The sequence below is a fragment of the Panulirus ornatus genome, chromosome 4, assembly GCF_036320965.1.
Source record: "Panulirus ornatus isolate Po-2019 chromosome 4, ASM3632096v1, whole genome shotgun sequence".
Taxonomy (NCBI): Eukaryota; Metazoa; Arthropoda; class Malacostraca; order Decapoda; family Palinuridae; genus Panulirus; species Panulirus ornatus.
This window is the reverse complement of record NC_092227.1, coordinates 4,680,650-4,698,606: the sequence shown is the minus strand read 5'-3', so window position 1 is coordinate 4,698,606 and position 17,957 is coordinate 4,680,650.

The window sequence follows — 17,957 nt, the reverse complement described above, 5'->3', positions numbered from 1 at the left end:
TTGGACACGACGGAACGATCCTTGAGCACGACGGTACGATCCTTGGGCACGACGGTACGATCTTTGGGCACGACGGAACGATCCTTGAGCACGACGGTACGATCCTTGGGCACGACGGTACGATCCTTGAACACGATGGTACGATCCTAGAACACGACGGTACGATCCTTGAACACGACGGTACGATCCTTGAACACGACGGTACGATCCTTGGGCACGACGGTACGATCCTTGGGCACGACGGAACGATCCTTGAGCACGACGGTACGATCCTTAGGCACAAATGTACTTTGAGCCGGGTTAGGACAAAGGTCAGGTCATTATAGCCAAGGGTTATACTGTCGTGCTAGAGGGTCATGCCACTGTACTCAGGGATCGTATCTTCCTCCTCAAGGATCGTACCACAGTGCTCAGGGATCGTAACCTCGTGCTCAGGGATCGTAACCTCGTGCTCAAGGATCGTACCAAAGTGCTCAGGGATCGTAACCTCGTGCTCAGGGATCTAAGGGAGTGATCCCCCATCATCATCACCTCACACTGGCAAGGACAAACCTCAAACCCCCATCAGTACTGGCGCCAAAGTGGGTCCAATGATGATACACTGCTCAGGGATCGTACCGTCGTGCATAGGGTTATCCTGTCTTGCTTTAGAAGCGATCAAGACCACACCTTCCATTTTGCTAACACAAGAAAATTAATCTATTATCACTGCCGTATGACGCATCATAATAACTGAAAAAAATAAAATAAGGAAAAGGATTACATTGATCAGAACCTCTTCTAAATAATAAGAAAAAAAGGATTACATTGATCAGAACCTCTTCTAAATAATAAGAATAAGGATTACATTGATCAGAACCTCTTCTAAATAATAAGAAAAAGGATTACATTGATCAGAACCTCTTCTAAATAATAAGAAAAAGGATTACATTGATCAGAACCTTTTCTAAATAATAAGAATAAGGATTACATTTATCAGAACCTCTTCCAAAGCCTTCATCAAAGCATCTGTCTTTCCCTCTGGCGGGATAGAGAAAGGTTGATGAAAAGGAAAGAGATTCATCTCATGTTCGACTCTGCTGATGCGGCGAATTCCTCAAGCTTTAGGGTAATAACTAGTGGGTCACAGTCTGGGCAAAGTGGGCGACGCCGGTCTGGAATGGAAGGGGCTTTTCCACCATGCTGTGTTGGAGGGAAGGTTGTGCCCGCGAACTCCGGCAGTGGCTATAGTGGAGGGAGGAGTTCTGCGGTTGGTGAGGGGGTAATTGTGGTGGAGAGAAGTGACACCGGTGTTCATCGGTGGAAGGAAGTGACCACGTCGGGTCGAAATGGACCCCTGTCAAGGATAGTGATGATACCGAGTGTCGAGTGTGAGGGGAAGTGACAATAATGGAGGGAAGTGGCTGTGGAGAGAGAGAGAGTACCTGTGGTGGAGGAAAGAACCTGTGACGGAGGAAAGTGTCTCTGCTGGAAGCACTCGCGGTGGAGGGAAGTACCTGTGACAGAAGGAAGTAGGGTCTACTTGTGGGAAATGACTATGTGGGTTCGTCCGCTGGTCACCTCACTCTTGGCCGCTGTTGGTGGGTATGCGACACAAGAACAACATTTCAGCCACGGAGGTGCGCCAACTGACCTGATCACAGGTCCTGGACAGAGATCATTTCAAAAAACAAATATTTTCCAACACCTTCAGTCATCAACCAATTATTCCTGGTGGAGGGATCAGCGGTCGGTAGAAAGACGCAAGCTTCTCGAGATCTGCGTCCTCACCAGCAGACTCATCCAAGCGGTCGCTTTTCCGACGTCCTACCCCGGCGGGGGTATCACACACTGCACTGTCACTGGAGGCTCGGAGTTTGAACAATGTCTCATCGTCCATCTCCCCTCCCCACGGGCGAGTCAGTCGAAGTGGCTCTTCATCGTCGAGTCTCTCAGCCGCGCAAAAGTCCACTGTTAGGTTAGGCGAGCAGCCGATGGTGTTTCCGGCATGAAGGTCGAACTGGCATTAGCCTGCGGTGTGAAGAATCTTTTTTCATGATGAGACCCATTCTAAGAATACTGTCAGGGAGCCTGGGGCACTCATCTGCACAGCCTGGGGCATTCTTCTACACAGTACTCCATCGCTAGAAGTGAGCGGGAGATTTCAGAAGTCGAGGACACTACTTGCGCAGCGCCGTTTAGCACCAGCAGAGACGAGTGGCTGTCTTCCTCGTTCATCCCTGGCGTGGTGGTGGGCTCGTCCAACGCCATACATCTTTATTGCTGAGGCTACGACGTCAACCCAGTAGGGGGGAGGAGAGCGACCGACCCGTCGTTAAGTCTTGGTACCTCTGGTGGCCCTAGCGACTCTCCCTCTCGGCAGGGCTTCCTACATGAATGACTGGCAGTTACTGAGGGACGGCACGCCCACACCAGGTGTCAAGAGATCGTCCTAGTAGTGTATCCGTTCGGCACAGGACAAACTGGTGAGCTTCTGCTCTCTCTCTCTCTCTCTCTCTCTCTCTCTCTCTCTCTCTCTCTCTCTCTCTCTCTCTCTCTCTCTCTCTCTCGCGTTTTTTCATGTTCATGCAATATCCGTGGTTCACTCTTAATACTCCGTCAATGTCCCCAGCTTTACTCACATTACTCACGCAATTTCCCAGGTATACTCATAAGACTCACGCAATATTCATGGTAGATTCTGTTAGCATCCAAACAATATCCATGATTTGTTGACATCCAGGCAACATCTGTCGCATATTTTGTTGGGATCCGGGCAATATACGTGGTTTACTCTTTAAATATCCGGGCAATATACGTGTTTTATTCTTTAGATATCCGGGCAATATCTGTGGTTTACTCTACGTCCTGGTCCAGCGGAGCGGAGAGAACACAGGGACATTTATGAAGGAATGACGACCTGAAACGGCGTCATGTCAAAGGCCAGCACAACACACACCGTGAGGCCGTGCCCTACTACCATGGGGTTTCGAGCGCGCGCGCGTGTGTGTGTCTGTGTGTGTGTGTGTGTGTGTGTGTGTGTGTGTGTGTGTGTCATGTGGATGCGAGGCATGAGCCGTAGGTCAGGCAGCGTGGATGAGGGTGGAGGTGTTGGAGATGAAATGTTTGAGGACAATATGTGGTGTGAGGTGATTTGACTGAGTAATGATAAGGTAAGAGAGATGTGTGGTATCAAAAAGTGTGTGGTTGATTGAGCTGAAGAGGGTATGCTAAATGGTTTGGGTATATGGAGAGAATGAGTGAGGAAAGATTGAAAAAGAGGATATATCTGCTGGAAGTGGAGGGAAAAGAGGAAAATAGGGAATCAAATTGGAAATGTAAGGATGGAGTGAAAAAGATTCGAAGGAGCGATCGGAGCCTGAACAAGCAGGAGGGTGAAAGGCATGCACGGGATAGAGTGAATTGGAACGATGCGATAAACTGGGGTCGACGTGCTCTCAGTGGACTGAACCAGGGAACGTGAAGCGTCCGCGTTAAACCATGGATCTGGATGTGGACAGGGAACTGTGGTTTCGATACATTACACACATAAAAGCTTATAAATGGATGTGAGCGGATGCGGCCATTTCTTTGGCCGTTCTTGGCACAACCAATATATTCACGTAATGTGAATACCGACTCGACTGCAAAGGCCATCATCACAATTGCCCACGCCAGTCTATGGCGTGGACTTGGCTGGCTGAGTGGAATGTGAGAGAGGGAGAGAGGGCGGAGGGGCGGAGGGGAGGGATATAGCGATAAGTTAAGGAGGTATGTGCGTGGAAGTGTGAGGTATTTTTAGAGGGGGAGTAAGTAATTTAGATATTGTTGGCTTGAGCGGCGTTACCCGGCGGCTACGCTGAAAGGTACTGAGAAAAATGTGTTTGGAAATAGAATGAAGGATGTGGGATCAGCCCTGATGGAGGAGTGTTGATTCTGGTAAAAAGCTACAGGACTTGTACGAGAGTACTGGACGGCGTGAACAATCTGGCCATCACGTATAAAAATATTTACGATCCAGGTCATTAAGTGTAAGAGGGCGTCAAGTATTCTTAGATCTATTTGCTATTATTTGTAGCGCTTATTGACAAGCTATGAAATGAAGAGAGAGAGAGAGAGAGAGAGAGAGAGAGAGAGAGAGAGAGAGAGAGATGAGAACGATTGGCAGGAAAAGAAAGAAACTGGAGAGCTCCAGGAGTAAAACTGATAGTGGCGAAAGAATACAAGAAGCTTTGTGCGTCATCGGGTCGGAGGTGCTCCTCATACTGTGATTTCATTGCGAGGTTAACCACATACATGAACGTGTGACAGACGTTCAGTGTATAACTTGATATGTATTGGAGGCAAAAGAGTTATACTATGGTGGGTAGTGTGTGTGACTGAAGTACGCGGGATATATTAATGCAAATAACGAATGGAGAACGATTGTGATCACACACGTAAGTGCATATTGATAGTATAGCTTGTATAGAAGAGGGGGGTGTGGTGTACACCTCGGTGGAATGAGGACGGAGAAGTGTTTTGTTCATGAGTACAGTACAGTACAGGTTGGAGGAACTGAATCTGACCAGTCTTGTTTCTCCAGTGGAGGCGATACAAGTGCTCAGCTCGGTAGCCACGCACGTTTATATTGCATAAGATTTCATCAAGTTTTGAGGAGGAAGATGAGTCGTATCTGGGAACGTGATCCGGGCAGCGTAGGAACGTGACTGTTTATCAAATCTCTACACAAAGGTAGCGGAGACTCCCATGTAGTGTGTATAACGCATTACAACAGTAATCATCGTGATCATAACTGGTGATCCAGTACATCATATGATTGCTACTGATGACAGACGCACGGTGAGGAAACAAAGATTCGGGGAAAAAACTGCTGATGCGTGGGTGAAGACTTCCACACTTCAACACGTTCTGGAAAAATGAATACAAGGAGAGAAAGAAATTGTAGTCTTCAGTGGGTGTTTCAGAGGAGCGCAAAAAATGATGTACACACAGGAATTCCAGGGAAGTCCGACTCCTCGTAACATACGCGGAAATATATATGTTTTTTCTTTTCTTTTTTTGTACAGAGGATCTACCTCCTCTGAGAGAATGTCGCCTGAATAAGTGGTCTGAAACGAAGATGTTGAGTCTCGTACTTTACAGACGACGACCGTTGTGTTTGGTTGGGTTAGGGCGAAGCACGAGCCAAGGTACAGCTTTTGCTGTATGCAGATGATACTTCTTTCGCGTCCAGATGGAAGATGATGTCAAGGGATGTACCTGACACGGTTGTGAAGTCTCAGAATGATGTCATGCGTGGAACGGTATGAGTGGCATGAACTCCACTTCATGAAGTGATAAGTGTTTGGGAGAAATACTCACTGAGGATGGGAGGGAGAAAGTAGAATATAATGGAAGAATAAAGCAAAAATAAGCTGTCCAGGGGCTCATAAACACTTTATTAAACCCAAGAACACCACGGGACGACCCATGACCTAAAGCATCAGGTCAAAGACCAGCCCATGATTCAGCATCAGGTCAGATGTCATGCCATTATATCCAAAGGTCGTACCATCGTGTTCGAGGGTTTTATCGTCGTACCTAAAGGTTTTACCGTCATACTCAAGGAATGTACCGTCGTGCTTAAGGGATGTACCGTCGTGCTTAAGGGATGTACCGTCGTACTTAAGGGATGTACCGTCGTACTTAAGGGATGTACTGTCGTACTTAAGGGATGTACTGTCGTACTTAAGGGATGTACTGTCGTACTTAAGGGATGTACCGTCGTACTTAAGGGATGTACTGTCGTACTTAAGGGATGTACTGTCATGCTTAAGGGATGTACCGTCGTGCTTGAGGAATGTACTGTCGTACTTAAGGGATATACTGTCGTGCTTAAGGGATGTACCGTCGTGCTTAAGGGATGTACTGTCGTACTTAAGGGATGTATTGTCGTGCTTAAAAGATGTATCTTCATGCTCAAAGGTCGTACTCAAGGGTATTCCTAACATGCTCAAGGGCCTCATCATTATTCTCAAGGATCATATCACCATCCTCCACCGTTTCCCTTAAGGGTCGTACCGTCGTACTCAAGGGTCGTGCCACTGTGCTCTATGGATCAAGTCGTGTGAAGAGTGTGCTAGAAGCCTTTGAAGGGAGAGGAAGGGAGGGAGGAGGAGGAGGAGGAGGGTCGTACCCAAGAGGGCGATTGCATTGCTGCAACATCTGCCGCTGAATCGATTCAGATGTCTTGGTCCGTAAACACGATCATGATTCCCGAGCATGTCCCTCCAGCCTCCAGTGTCTACCGCCGCCCCGACACCCGTTGGGGGAGCATCAACGGCACTCCCCCTCCCTCCATCTCCCCCAACGGTCACGGAAGAAGACAACATCCCTCCCCCTCCAAGTGATCACCCCATAAGGCGATCTGTAGAAGGTGACCATCAGCGATACATTTTGTGCAGGACTCCAGGTAACAGTCTGGAGGCAGACCTTCGTCTCTCGTTGTGCTAGTGTGCGTGTGTGTGTGTGTGTGTGTGTGTGTGTGTGTGTGTGTGTGTGTGTGTGATTATAAGGAAGAGGGGGAGAGAGAGAGAATACTCCCCACGTATTCCCTGCGTGTCGTACAAGGCGACTTCGAGGGGTGAGGGAGCTGATGGCTGGAGAATCCTCCCTTCCTGTATTACTTTTCAAAAGAAGGAACAAAGAGAGGAGCCAAGTGCTGATTTTCTCCCTCTAAGGAGGCTCTGTCATGTGTTCCTGATGCTACCTCGCTCACACGGGAAATGGCGAACATGTGTGTGTGTGTGTGTGTGTGTGTGTGTGTGTGTGTGTGTGTGTGTGTATCACACACACATCACAGCAGCTATAACTGAAATGTTGATATTACGCCAAATATCATTAGGTCGTAAGTTACACAACAAGATTAACCTGCCCAGACCAGGTATCATACATCAAGTACTTTTTTTCTCTTTCCACTTTGGTTGGTTTTTACATACCATGATTCATAGGTTCCACTATTATCATCTGGATATCTAAGGGTTGTAGACAGTGCATTTAATTTGTTCAATGATTGGACATCTCTCGAGTCCCTTGATAGCTAGAAATGTAGATACGAACTATCGAGAATGAATTAATAGCTGAATTTTCGTCCTGTCGAATTCCCCATAACCTCTCTCTCTCTCTCTCTCTCTCCGTCTCTCTCTGTCTCTCTCTCTCTCTCTCTCTCTCTCTCTCTCTAGGGAAGTGTTATTGGTCCGTTGTGGTATCGTCCATCACTTCAATATTTAATGGCGAGAGAGAAAACGTGCCTTCCATCGATCGAGCAAACTTGTTCGAAGCTCGTAAACATATTTCTCTCTCTCTCTCTCTCTCTCTCTCTCTCTCTCTCTCTCTCTCTTCTCTCTCTCTCTCTCTCTCTCTCTCTCTCTCTCTCTCTCTCTCTCTCTCTCTCTCTCTCTCTCTCAACCTCTCTCCTCTTGCCACTGGCCCCCATTTCGTACTTTCCGGCTGAAGAGAGGGAGGGGAGGGGAGGGGAGAGGGGAGTGAATTAATGACAACGTAACTCCCTCTGGTGACTGTGTTAAATTCTAGGAATAAATGGCAACGTGAGGAAGGACCCGGGGGGTTTCCAGAGCCACCACCGTACGACCTGGGTGTATGTCTGTGTGACATTACCTATTTGTACTGTACGGTGAGGGAGTTCCATGGTGTAGAGGTGTGTGTGTGTGTGTGTGTGTGTGTGTGTGTGTGTGTGTGTGAGTGTGTGTGTGTGAAACAAACACTTGGGATGCCGTAAGGAGTGTAGGATTGAGAGACAAGGAGCAGAGTGAGTGAAGTGGCCGGGTGGTAACTGGTACCAGTCATTCAGTAGAAGAGTGACTGGAGAGTGTATGAGATGAGGGAGTGACAGGGTGATCAGTGGAAGGTGTGTGTGTGTGTGTGTGTGTGTGTGTGTGGAGGGTGCAGGGGTGCAGCGAACTGGAGGGAGAGAGATGCAGGTGTATGGAAAAGCAGGTGTTTTCAGGGTTATGTAAAGACACACCTGCGGCTCACAACAGCTGCACACTGACGCTGGATGAGGGATTCGTTTGCAAGTGTATGTGTGTGTGTGTGTGTGTGTGTGTGTGTGTGTGTGTGTGTGTGTGTGTGTGTGTGTGTGTGTGTGTCTGTCTGTCTCTCTCTCTCTGCGTGCCTGTGTGTGTGTGCATGTGTGTGTGTGTGTGTGTGTGTGTGTGTGTGTGTGTGTGTGTGTGTATGAGTGTGAATAACCTAAACATCTATGCAAATCTACTTGACGATGCAACGCTCCAGCATACCGAATCATATCCATTCCTATTCGTCATATTTCTGTGGGTGGAATTCCTGTGTGTGTTAATCCTCAGTCATCGCATGCGGGTATCATCGCATCAAGTCCTTCTTACGAGAGGAATATTATACAAGAAACCATCTTTGGCAACACAACTCTCAGTGTTAATCCTTCACATCCAGTTCAACGCGATTCACTGTAGACCCTCGGTCAAAATAGATTACTCCCCCTTGGTAAGACGACGTAGCCTTGGTAACCAGCGTCGTTCACTACAAGCTTAAAATAACTGTGATATCATGAGTCTAATTACGTTGATTAAGTACAAGAGGTAATTGAGGGAACCGAGGTATACACTGGCCTTTAATCGAGAGCCTGATCTAACCAGAGTCTCAAATTTAACACTAAATTCATCTTACCCGAACCTCCTGATGGTGAATGACCCTAAGCAGCTTCAGTGACTGGGATGCCAGTTAATGCTGTCGAGGTCGTAGCTGGTTTCACGGTCACCTGTTCCCTGTTGTTGTACCCTAGTCTGACCTACCTAGATCAGCTGGCTCTTAGGTCATCTATATAACCTTGCCCGTCTATATCGGTCATAAGTTCTCACGGTTCGTCTATATAAGGGAGGGTCAGATAGATTAACCTATTGTTCATTGATACACGTATTGTCTCTGTGTTATACATATATACATTCATACACGTCTGATTTATATCGTCTCAGGGTTGTAGAAATCGACGCATGCCTAACCTACATAGCCTCAGGGTTATGCACGTTTATATTTGCCTGATTTATACTATCTCAAAGATCATATACATTCAAATATTCCTCGTTCAGTTTGCCTCAGCCATGACTTGATTTATATTGTCATGGAGTCGAGCAGACTCATTCACGCCTAAGTCAGGTCGGATTTAGGGTCACGCGTACTGAAGGAGGCGGTGGAGAGAGAGAGAGAGAGAGAGAGAGAGAGAGAGAGAGAGAGAGAGAGAGAGAGAGAGAGAGAGAGAGAGAGAGAGAGAGAGAACGTGGGCGACCTCCGTTGCTATGGGAACGGGGCTGCGAACTCCACTTCCCCGAAAAAGAATTGACAAGGGAGAATAATATGACCTTCACCTGTACGGAGTTCCCTTCTGGCGTAGCTAGAAAGGCGAGAGGGGGTGATGGTGAGCCATGACAGTGATTCCTGTAAGACCTCAGGGAAGGGGGGTCACTATCATACCTAAGCGTTCGGGATGATGCGAGGCATCATTCTATCATCTTCCTTCATGCTCACAGGTTACCTCCATCACTATCGCTGGGGTCATGGTCGTCTAAGTATGGTGACTGCACTGTTCGGTTCCCCCCCCCCCCCAACTCCCTAACACCCCCTTCACTATCACTGTATCATCACTATTATCAGGGAAGAAGTGCTACTGTCATCTGCATCATCACTATCAACAGGAGCATCGATAGTGTTCGCTGAAATCACCATCATTTTCTTCTTCACCATCTTCATCATCATCACCAGCTTCACCATCGCCGAGAAGCACCACCAACGTAGCCCTTCATCACCACCACCAAGACGATCACTATCACCACCATCAGTCGTCCCCATCATAATCCCACCTCACCATCACTCGTCACCAACACTAACACCATCACCATCTCACATCATCACCCACATCAGTAATCTCCAACATCATCACCACCACTTAACCCCCCCCCCATCCCTCCAAGACCATCACCAACACAAGTGATCCCCAACACCAGCACATCACTAACAAACGTCACAACCCACAAACAAGGTCAATATGTCCATCAATTTCGCCAACCCAAGGACACCACTCCCACCACAAAAAGAACACCATCTCCACCACAAAAAGAACACCATCTCCACCACAAAAAGGACACCACTCCCACAACAAAAAGGACACCATCCCCACCACAAAAAGGACACCATCCCCACCACCACCGTTCCCAGGTCCTTCAACAAATGACTACATTTTGCGGTAGGTTAAAGAGCCAACTCCATCGTGTGAGATTTCTTAACCCCGCGAAGTGCCAGGGTAACTGATGATGATGATGATGATGTTAAAGAAGATGATGAAGATGATGTTAAAGATAATGATGATGATGATGATGATGATGAAGATGAGGATGATGAGCACTACGTCGAGACAGATTAACGAAAAGTATATAGAGTTTCATACCTTGCGTTTCATCTCACATTAAATATTTTTACGAATATAGAAATCTCGTTAGCTTTACAGCTCTCAGATGTTGTCGACTGGGGCCTTTCCCTACTCTGAGAGAGAGAGAGAGAGAGAGAGAGAGAGAGAGAGAGAGAGAGAGAGAGAGAGAGAGAGAGAGAGAGAGCCCTCAATTTCCATCTCATACGCCTCCTCTCTTTTTCTTTCTCTCTTTTTCTTTCATTAGATAAGCAACACTGTAAGCAAAGGCGTAAAGAAAACGGCTGAAAAATATATCATGGTAAATATTATCTTCAATGAAGTTAAGCTTCAAAGAAAAATCGAGTGCACGGTCACGAAAAAAAAAAAAAGGAGGACGAAAATTCTTGGCTTCTGTCAGCGTCGCTGAAAATTCAGAAAAATGAAATTATCATTTTTGAAAATTATCTTAATTATTATCATCGGCAAGACTAAAGAAAATACATTCTCTTTTCTCTCTCTCTCTCTCTCTCTCTCTCTCTCTCTCTCTCTCTCTCTCTCTCTCTCTCTCTCTCTCTTCTCTCTTCTCTCTCTCATGGCTTAAAAATCTTGTCTACGTAGGTGAATATAAATCGTGCGTCGGTGGGCCATTCTTTCCAGCCTTCTACAAGCAAGAGGGTCTACACAGAAGGTGTCCCTGGGATGACACGGTGTCATTCTAGCGAGAGAGAGAGAGAGAGAGAGAGAGAGAGAGAGAGAGAGAGAGAGAGAGAGAGAGAGAGAGAGAGAGAGAGAGAGAGAGAGATCCACGAGAGAGGAGGACAAGCGAACCCAAGACAGATCTGTTCAATGGCACAAACGTCATGGAGCTAACGTCGATGGAGGAGGCTGGACGCAAAACATGTAAATGGGAAGGAAATTGAATAAAGGTGGAGGAGGGATGAGATAGATAAGGAATCAGGAACGAGAAAATACGGAGAAACAGGAAGGGGGGAAATAAGGGGAAAAGCTGGAGAGAATGAAGCTTGATGATAGTTAAAACCTTACGACTCCATACCTTCCCCCTCACCACGTTTCTACCATATGCCGAGCCAACATCTCTTGTAACTTACCACGCCTCTGTAACTTAGCACGCCTCTGTGACGGTTGTACCATTCACTCTACCAATCTAACCCCTCACCCTCACCCCACACCCCCACTCCCCACCCTGTGATCAGCCTCACCATGAACCACTACCCTACCGCCGCTGTCAACTTCCACGAAATGTTCTGTTTTTTTTTGTTTTTTTTTTACCTCGGATGTATAAAAGTTCAATTAGACCAAAGTTCAAAAGGTAGACAATTTAGACCTTGGGCGACGGGAGGAGGGGAGCCTGTCGCCCCCACCGCCCCCGCCCTGCCTCTCCCTTTCCATGTTGTTCTCTGTATTTCCTATATATATCTATTCCACCACCACCACAGCCACCACCACAACCGCCACCACCACAGCCACACCCACAACCGCCACCACCACAGCCACAACCACAACCGCCACCAACACAGCCACTACCACAACCGCCACCACCACAGCCACAACCACAATCCCCACCACAACTAGCTGGACAACTACAGAAAAAAACGCCACTACCACAGCCACAAACACCACACCACCACCACCACCACAACCACAACGACCCCCCCCCCCCCCACCTCCGACAATCAGCAGGTCTCACAGCCTCTGAGTACATCTCCCCCCCCCCCCACCCGACCCAGGGATACCACAAGGACACACTCTCTACCCTGTATCCGGTGCTTCCTGTGACACGTGGGCGTGGGCGTCAATGTGTGGGCGGGTGTCTGTGTGTGGGCGTCAATGTGTGGGAGGGTATCTGTGTGAACGTCAATGTGTGGGCGGGTGTCTGAGTGCGGGCGTCAATGTGTGGGCGGGTGTCTGTGTGAACGTCAATGTGTGGGCGGGTGTCTGTGTGGGCGTCAATGTGTGGGCGGGTGTCTGTGTGTGGGCGTCAATGTGTGGGCGGGTGTCTGTGTGAACGTCAATGTGTGGGCGGGTGTCTGTGCGTGTGGGCGTCAATGTATGGGAGGGTGTCTGTGTCAGATGGAGTGATGGACTGAGGCATCTGGCTCGACAGTTCTACAGTCCTCTCGAGATGACTACTGGACGCCGACGGTAACACCACAACTTGACAACATTGAAGGGAAAACCTGCCACGCTCTCCCACGTTCCTCATCCTCGCTCGCTGGCCCTCACCAGCTGGCACTATGGCGCCCTCGTTCTGGCAACCGTACGTCCAGCCTGCACGTGCGCACGTGAGTCACAGTCCTATCGGTGACTGAGCAAATGAGCAGAGAGAAGACGAGGAGTGAAACCCTGATCAACGCCATCGATTGAAAATGATCCCATGCTTAACAATGAGCGGCACTGTGGCCCACCTGTAGCAACATGGGATGAGGGAGGGAGGAGGAGGAGGCAGTGTGTGTGTGTGTGGACGGGAACTGTAGAGCTTTGATCACCGCATATCCCTCCCCCCCTTAATGAGACTGAAGGCATTTTTCGAGTCCAATTAAGCCAGAGCAACGTTTGGGTCTTTGTCCAGGCGTTGATTATTAGTAGACACGTTGCGTACTGGGGTGCGCCTCCGCAGGTTCACGTGCTGAAAAAAAAAAAAAGAACACGTGTAATGTGCTTCAGGAATCCCGAGGCTTCTGACAACATCATCTCCTGCAACGAATCGATGGAGAGATGTGCCAGCGACATAAGCCCTTCGTGCCTCCGTCTTTAATTCAGTGTGTAGGTAGGAAGAGGCCTCCCCAGCTGCTTCCCTATTCTTGCCGGCTACCGTTGGTATATTTCGTTCTCTCTGTCGGGAAAGTCTTGGTCACTTAACCCAAGGGGGGGTGTGTGACAAGACGAAGCAGCAGTTGATAACGAATGGAACTCTATGTTCGTAAAGCCGGTAACTGGTCGAGATGGGAAGTCTCTCTCTCTCCCAGATCCCTTTACGTACATCTGATTCTTGAAGGGGTAGTACTTCAGTCAGGTATGGGTACTGGAGGAGGCGCTGCTGTCGCTGGAACTACCTGGTTAATGGCTCCTCAGATGGGCTTAAGGTGTAGTAAAAGTAAGTCTTCAACGAGAGCTGCTACTACCTACTACCACTACTACTATTACTGCCATCGTCTGGGAGAAGCAGTACCCCTCCCCCTCTAAGCAACCCAGTCCCAGAGGGTGCATGTGTACGATGATCGATTTCTAGCAGTTGTAGGGTCATGAACGTAGAATCTATACCGTATATCAAAACTACATTATTAAGGAGAGTGATATTACAGGATCAAGCGAGAAGACGCTATAAAGGTAGAGGGGTAGAGCTGGCCAGTAATAATAAAAACGAAGATTTCGTTTCATAAACACGTAAATATACGAGCATTGTTGCCAAAATACCCCTCGTTTGCGGTCACTCACAAAACATAAAACACCCGAGAATCGCACATGAATTGTCAAGTTATCGTTTCTTGGAGCAAGATATAAACGTCAATCCTTCCATTACATACGTACAAGTAGTCCATTTGGTGTTGCTGTAGGTCACTGACCACAACGAATACCATATACCTCGAAGAGAAGCGTAGCGAAGTCCTAACCTCGTCTATCTAGAAACCTCCTCAATTTTCGCCTTCTTGACGAGGTATAAGTTGCACCCCCGGCCTTGGGATCATCAAACACAGATTTCCTCTTTCTTTCACACTTGGTCTTGCGCTCTCACAGCTCCCCCTCTATCACACTTTCCAACGGAGTTCTTTCCCCTACTATTCAGTTCTTTTGTCTTCACGCTATTAATCATCTTCCATCCTAGGCAAACCTTTTTTATCCTGTTGATCTACTCAGGTTCATCATTCGTCTCTAGAGCCATTTTTCAAAGCTTTCTAGTAAGCTTTTCTTTTTCTGTCAAGGTCTGTGTTTTATTTTTTCTGTTTCTTACACAACTACATTCCATATTAAGCTTTTTTTCTATCCGCTTCTTCAACTCGAGGTCAAGCTTACCTGTGACCTGGCAGTTCTTTCCCTAACGAGATCTATCAAAAGATTTCCCAATCAAAAACAATACAGTTTCTCCTAAGCATTCGCCTGGCGCTTATTATTTCTTAGTTCTCTATCACGACCTGAATCGAAATATGTTTTCTAAGGTTTTGTTCTGTATTGGCTGTCAATGTTTCCGTTCTCTCTCTCTCGATTGACATTTCCAATGATGGTTTCGGCTGCGTATATCTGATGTCTCTGACTTATATTCTGGCTTAACAGACATCTGACAGACAATAGTCGGAATTATGAATTTCCTCTGAAATACTTCCTTTGTTCAATAGATCTCTTTTTTTTTCTCTAACTTAGCTCAAGGAAACTTGAAGTTATCAATAAAGTTAGAGGAATCATATGTCTTTGTTATTTAAAGTTACTGATACCAACCACTCAAGATATCTTACACACAGTAAGTATGATAAGCCTCACATGATGCAGTAGCGTTGAACTTTTAGAACACTTTGACTATGTCGACAATCACAAATACCTTGCCAACAAAACCCACCAGTTCCATTACTGGGCTTCTGGTCTAGTTTCACCCAGCGACTCAATGCACTCTGATGCATCCATTCCATGAATACGTAGGCGAGAGGGAATGCATCATCATCATCGGGAGGCACTAAAGCAAGAGACGCATTAGCTGAGTAAGCTGACCCCACAATGAAAAAAAAGAGAACTTTCTCCCTCTTATGTCAAGAATCTGGCGAACCTTCAAGTCATCCTGACGCCGTCCGTCCAGAGCCCCTAGCGAAAAACACCATCCAGCAGTTACTTATCAGAATCTGTCTGGCATGTCACACGTTTCAAGTTTCCCGAGTGGGTCCTCGATTCCCCCCTTCCTTTTTTTTTTCGTCGTGCGCGAGTTTGTGAGAAGGTCTGAATTTCGCCAACTTCGGCAGACGCCACTCGACCGTCTCTCTCTCTCTCTCTCTCTCTCTCTCTCTCTCTCTCTCTCTCTCTCTCTCTCTCTCTCTCTCGCTGAACCATTGTGAGTGTGGCTGTCTGACTGACTGACTGGTTTGGATGGCCTGCATTCTCACCCATGACGACTCGGCTCCTCAGAAAGCCTTACTCTCAGGAACGACGAAAATTGAATAAAAACTTAGGGGGAAAGAATTTCACCACAACGGCAAAAGTAACAGCACATTCACATCCCGCGCTCACACCTTGCCATACCGTGTTGCACTAGCGGGACCGTTGGCGGTAGATCCAACAGCTTACACCGTCATCCCCGGTGTTTAAACTCCTGGTGGCTTCGCGGGATATGTTTTACGAGGTAATAAAACCAGTCTCCCTCACCACGCCGACGCCTTCGCCAGTTTCTGCCTTTCCCACCAAAATAACAGATTAATTGCAGGATAATGGCGCGCGCGCACGTGTGTGTGTGTGTGTGTGTGTGTGTGTGTGTGTGTGTAAGCTGCACTGACGCTCCAAGTAGAGAGGGTTTGCGGATAAAGCGAGGTCTGCAAATAAAAAAAAAAGGGAAAAATCTCTTTAATCACATAATGTTTAAGCTTGGGGAAATTATTCTCCTCCTCCTGCTAGATGCTTGTAAGTGTGACGATCCTTCGTGGCGATATGTATTGGGGAATATTTATGACTGATTACGTAAATGTCGAGAGAGAGATGAGAGATCCTTAGGCACATAACACACATTGTCTCTCAAGGTCTTTGAAGCTGGCGAGACATCTACGTATCTCCCAGGGCCAACAGAATCTACAAAAAAAAAAAAAAGGTATACGTTACTTAACCACACAGGTAACTAACTCTCTTTTCATCCTCTCGACCCAGAGATTTAGTTAGAGCTTTACTGAATGAGCGTTTTTACCTCAAAGTGTCTTCACCTTCTCAGGTCGTCACAGATCTCCTCGTGTTTTTTCCTCCCCTAATCTCCTTTAGACATAGAATTTGATACGGCGGGGCAGACTGATGAGGCAATTCATCTCTAAAGGGAGAGAGAGAGAGAGAGAGAGAGAGAGAGAGAGAGAGAGAGAGAGAGAGAGAGAGAGAGAGAGAGAGAGAGATCTTTGTAACTACTAATGTCCGTCGGAACATTTCTAAGAGTCAGTGTCACCATCACTTTCCTTAATGGATGTGGAGTTAGAAGAATCATTCTTAATTACGTCGCCGAAAAACTGGTTCTCTTTGTGTGTGTGTGTGTGTGTGTGTGTGTCTTCTAGTATCCCTTTCTCAAAGGGAGGTTCCTCTTCCTCTCCTCTCCTTCCTCGGTGGAATAAGAAGACAATGTCATGAATGTTTCTCTGTCCTCCTCATATCAGTTGGATGGTCGCTTCAGCCAGAGAAACACAAGGGTCAAAGAGGATTCTAAATCTTAAGTCCAAGTAATTGCATCATGGCGTTATATCATTATCTGAAGTTCTAGGCTTTTCAATCTTTTGCTTTTTACCTCTCAACTCTTCCTTTTTTTCACTCTGTTTAACTAGCGAATTATATTAACAAAAGACGACCATTACAATTCATGTTACCACCTTATATAGCCACTGTAACTCGTGTTATCATTCCCTACAACCACTAGAACTCACATCACCACTTCGTATTAGCAATACAGATTGTGTCATCACCCATATAATCACATCGACTCAGTGTCACTACTTCATACAACCATTACAATTCATACCACCGCCCCATACGACCACTACAACCCATGTTACCATTTCGTATAACCACTTCAACCACGTCACCAGTCCAACACACTTCACCACATCATGAAACCACTTCACCACACCATGAAACCACTTCACCACACCATGAAACCACTTCACCACACCATGAAACCACTTCACCACACCATGAAACCACTTCACCACACCATGAAACCACTTCACCACACCATGAAACCACTTCACCACACCATGAAACCACTTCACCACACCATGAAACCACTTCACCACACCATGAAACCACTTCAACACACTCAACCTTCATCCCACACCATAACTCAAAACAACCACTATATATACATCTTCACCACCCATACCACATACCACCACCACTGTCCAGCCACCACCATAACCCCACGCCACATACCACCACCACTCAGCCACCACCATAACCCCACGCCACATACCACCACCACTCAGCCACCACCATAACCCCACGCCACATACCACCACCACCATGCCACATACCACCACCACTCTGCCACTACCATAACTCCACGCCACATACCACCACCACAACTCAGCCACCACCATAACCCCACGCCACTTACCACCACCACAACTCAGCCACCACCATAACCCCACGCCACATACCACCACCACAACTCAGCCACCACCATAACCCCACGCCACTTACCACCACCACAACTCAGCCACCACCATAACCCCACGCCACTATCATCCACGAGGCAAATTTCCTCATCATCACTTCCCACGCCATCATTGTCCACATCACCCTAAACACCCACACCACTGCTTCCCCCCACCACCACCACCACTTCCCACCACCACCA